Source organism: Neophocaena asiaeorientalis, unplaced genomic scaffold, assembly GCF_003031525.2.
Source record: "Neophocaena asiaeorientalis asiaeorientalis breed wild unplaced genomic scaffold, Neophocaena_asiaeorientalis_V1.1 scaffold232, whole genome shotgun sequence".
Lineage (NCBI taxonomy): Eukaryota > Metazoa > Chordata > Mammalia > Artiodactyla > Phocoenidae > Neophocaena > Neophocaena asiaeorientalis.
Window position 1 is genome coordinate 1519561 of NW_020175672.1, and position 4835 is coordinate 1524395.

At 35.9% G+C, this 4835-nt stretch overlaps 1 pseudogene; it reads right to left on the reverse strand.

Annotated features, from left to right (window-relative positions):
- Positions 1–2727: 2727 nt before the first annotated feature.
- On the reverse strand, positions 2728–3159 carry LOC112390772 (40S ribosomal protein S15 pseudogene; annotated as a pseudogene).
- Between the last annotated feature and the right edge of the window lie 1676 nt (positions 3160–4835).

The window sequence follows — 4835 nt, forward strand, 5'->3', positions numbered from 1 at the left end:
TTGTCTCCTCTTATTGCTCCTTTTCAATATCATGCTGGAAATTCTAGCTAATGTAATTAGACATACATAAATAATTAGATCGCTTGATTGATCGATAATTAAATAAATAAATGGTATACAGAATGGGAAGAAAGAACTGAAGTTGTCTTTGTTCACAGATGACGTGACTGTTAATGTAGAAAATATAAAAGAATCAACCAAAAAATCTAATATGTGATCAATAGCAAGGTTTTAGGATACAGAGTTAATATACAAAAGTTAATAGCTTTCTTATATACAAGCAATGAACAAATGGAATTTGAAGTTAAAAATGCAATACCATTTATAAAAGCAACCAAAAAAATGAAATACTTAGGTATAAAACTAACAAAATGTGTACAAGATCTACATGAGGAAAACGACAAAACTCTGCTGAATAATATGAAAGAAGAACTGAATAAATGAGGAGATATTCCATGTTCATGGTTAAAAAGACTCAATGTTGTCAAGATGTCAGTTATTTCCAAATTAACCCGTGGATTCAATGCAATTCCAAAATCCCGGAAACTTATTTTGTGGATAAAGGCATATTGATTCTAAAGTTTATATAGAGAGGAATAACCCAGCATAGCAAGCACAATATTGAAAGAGAAGAACAAAGTTGGAGGACTGACACTACCTGACTTAAAGACTTACCATAAAGCTGTAGTAATAAAGACAATATTATATTAGCAAAAGAATTAAATAGATCAACTAGATCAATGGATCAGAATAGAGAGCCCAGAAATAGTACCCCATAAATGTAAGCAGTTGATCTTTGACAAAGGAGCAAAGGCAACACAATGAAGCAAAGATAGTCTTCTCAAAAAATGATGTTGGAACAACTGTATATTCACATGCAAAAGAATGAATCTAGACATAGACTTCATGCCCATCAGAAAAACTAACTAAAAATGAATCACACACCTAAAGGCAAAACAGAAAACTGTAAAGTTAGAAGATATCACAGAACAAAGTCTAGTGTTGGGTGTGGTAATGACTTTTTAGATACAACACTGAAGGTACAGTACATGTGAGAAATAATTGATAAGCTGGACCTCATGAAAATTTAAAACTTCTCTGTGAATGTCATTTTCAAGAGAATAAGAAGACAAACCACACACTGAAAAAAAATGTGAAAATGACACATCTTTAAAGGACTGCTCTGCAAAATACACAAAGAACTTTTAAAACAGCCATGAGAAAACAATCTGATTTTAAAATGAGCCAAAGACCTGGGCAGATACCTCAACAAAGAAGATATACACATGGCAAGTAACCATATGAAAAGATTCTTCACATCATGTGTCATCAGGAAAAAACAAATTAAAACAACAATGAGATTATGCTACGTATTTTTTCAGAATGGTCAAAATCCAGAAAACTTACGACACCAAATGCTGATGAGGTTGTGGATCAACAGGAACTCTCATTCCTTGCTGGTGGGAATGCAAAATGGTTTAGCCACTTTGGAAGACAGTTTGGCAGTTTCTTACAAAACTAAATACGTTTTACCATACAATCCATCATTCATGCTTTTTGTTATTTACCCAGATGAGTTGAAAACATATGAATGCATAAAAACCTACACATGTGTGCTTTTAGCAGCTTTGTTCAAAATTGCCAAAACTTGGAAGTAACCAAAATGTTCTTCAGCAGCTGAATGGGTAGATAAACTGTGGAATCCCCAGAAAATGGAATATTATGCGGTGCTAAAAAGAAATGAGCTGTTAAGTCATGAAAAGACATGGGGGAAACAAATTAATATCAGTAATTGAAAGAAGCCAATCTGAAAAGTCTACATAATATGTGTTTCCAACTATATGACATGATGGAAAAGGCAAAACTATGGAGATAGTATAAAGGTCAGTGGTAGGCAGGGTTTTGGGGTGGGGGAAGTGATAAATAGGTGGAGCACAGAGGATTCTTAATGCAGTGAAAATACTCTGTATGATAAATACATGTCATTATATATTTGTCTAACCTCATAAAATGTCCAACACCAAGAGTAAACCATTATGGACTTTTGGTGAGTATGATGTGTTGATGTAGATACATCAGTTGTAACAAATGTGCCGCTCTTTTGGGGATATTGATAATGGGTCAGTCTATGCACATGTGGGACAGGGGATATATTGTACCTTTCTCTCAGTATTGCAGTGAACCTTACACTGCTTTTTAAAAAAATATCGTTTTAATTAAAAAGTAACAGTTGGGTACATTTGTGTAGATTTATTTCTGGACTCTTTATTCTGTTCCACTGATCTGTGTATCTGTCCCTCCACCAGTACCACACAGTCTTCATTACTGTAGCTGTAAATTGACTTGAAATCAGGTAGACTGATTCCTCCTACTTTACTTTTCTTTTTTAAAATTGTTTCAGCTCTTCGAGTTCCTTTGCCTTTCCATATAAAATCTAGGATAATATTGTCTATATCTATAAAAACTATTTCTGGAATGTTGTTATGAATTGCATTACACCTGTATATCCCACTGTATATATGTACTGAATCTTCTTTATCCATTCATCTATCAGTGGACATTTAGGTTGCTTCCATGTTCTGGCTATGTGAGAGTGCTGCAGTGAACGTTGGAGCGCATGTGCCTTTTTGAATTATGGTTTTCTTAGGGTATATGCCCAGTAGTGGGATTGCTGGGTCCTATGGTAGTTCTATTTTTTTTTTTTTCCTACCTTTATTGGCCAGCAGGCTACTTGAGGGGGATGAAGCAGGAGGAGAGGGTGGCACCAGTGCCAGGCCGGCTGTGCTTCATGGGCTTGTAAGTGATGGATAACTCACCTAGGTAGTGGCTGGTCATCTCAGGCTTGATTTCCACCTGGCTGAAGGTCTTGCCATGGTAGCCGCTCACCATGCTGCCCACCATCTCGGTCAGGATGATCATGTCGCGCAGGTGCGTCTTCACCAACTCAGGCTTCTCCATGGGTGGCACCTCCTTCCTGGCCTTGTGCAGCCACTTCAGCAGCAAGTGCTGCTTCCTATGGAGTCCACAGTTCAGCTGCTGCCTCACACTGTACAGCTGCATCAGCTGCTCACGGGACATGTCCGGCAGCTGGTTGAGGTTCATGCAGTGGTAGGTGAACTTGAGGAAGGTCCACTTCTTCTTCTGCTCCACTTCCGCCATCTTGTTGGCTCTTCAGAAAGCCAGTTTTAGTTTTTTGAGGAGCCTCCATACTGTCCTCCATAGTGGCTGTATCAATTTACATATTACTCAGCCATAAAAAGTAACAAAATAGGGTCATTTATAGAGATGTGGATGGACCTAGAGTCTGTCATACAGAGTGAAGTAAGTCAGAAAGAGAAAAACATCAAATATTAATGCATATATGTGGAATCTAGAAAAACGGTACAGATGAACCTACTTGCAGGGCAAGAATAGAGACACAGATGTAGAGAATGGATGTGTGGACACAGAAGAGGGAAGCGGGGATAAATTGGGAGACTGGGATTGACATATATAGGCTACCATGTGTAAAACAGAGAGCTAGTGGGAACCTGCTGTATAGCAGAGGGAGCTCAGCTTGGTGTTCTGCGATGACCTAGATGGATGGGATGGGGGGGGGATGGGAGGGAGGTCCAAGAGGGAGGGGATATAGGTATACATATAGCTGATTCACTTCATTGTACATCAGAAACTAACACAACATTGTAGAGCAATTATACCCCAATTAAAAAAAAAAAATGAACACCTCTGGAAAAATAAAAAACAACCCTGTATATCAATTTTAGGTGAACTTCAAAAATTAGTCTCCAAATCAATCAGTATCTATTATTATGACCTTTAGAACAGTGTTAAAATCTCACTTGACTTTTTATTAAGGTAATGTGTGTCTGTTTCGTTAAATTATAAACTAATTCAGGAGAGGTGATCTTTCAATATCCATGCATATGTTTCTAAGGTCTAGCTTGTTGGTGTGCAAGAGGAGATATTCAGTAAATCTTTACTTTAAAAATTGCATTAGAATTATTAACTTTAGCAAGTTACATTACACTCTCAACATTTATTTTCCAATGCATTACTCAGTATTCAAAATAAAGCCATCCTTTTAAATCTTGATTCATTCCTCTTTCCTCCATAATGATACCCTTTCATGTACTACTTTTGGTAGTTTAGAAAATACTTCCATTTGTCTGATAGTTAATTTCATGAGCACATCAAAACTTATTTTAAATTTTGTCTTTTTATATGTAGGCTTTGAGAGAAATTGTTGGTTAATATCTAGGAATTTATGTCTACAAATTTATGTTAACAGATCAGTTATTTACAAGGGACAACTGGAGAATCAATCAATTGGATTTTTTTCTGTTGTCTGTGTAAAGCCTAAGATTACAATGCACTCTTCAACATTCATTTTTCTTCTTACCTTTTCAAGTCAATTCTACTTTTGTAAAGCTATGTTAGCCATTTATGTTTTTTTGTTGTTTTCCACAAGTTCTAAAACAACCCATGGACCATACAAAAATAATGGTGCTCTATTATATTTTTTATTGGGGTTACGTATTATCATAGGCAACTTTTCTTACTATTAATAATATTCCTCTCCTCTATTTTCATATATTGTGCATTCTTCTAGATCTTATGTAAATTCTTTACTGATCAAACATACCTGATAAAGTCTCTTCTGTTTATGCATAATATTCAATCCAGTGAATCATTTAAAGGGGAATTAAGTCTTAAGTTTGCAATTTCTTGACAGTGCTTTTATTGCCATTTAACTGTTACTTAAATATTGCCTTTTTTTTTTTTTTTTACTTCGATTCGTATACTTTGCTTTTCCTCCCAGCTGTAGATTCCTGGAA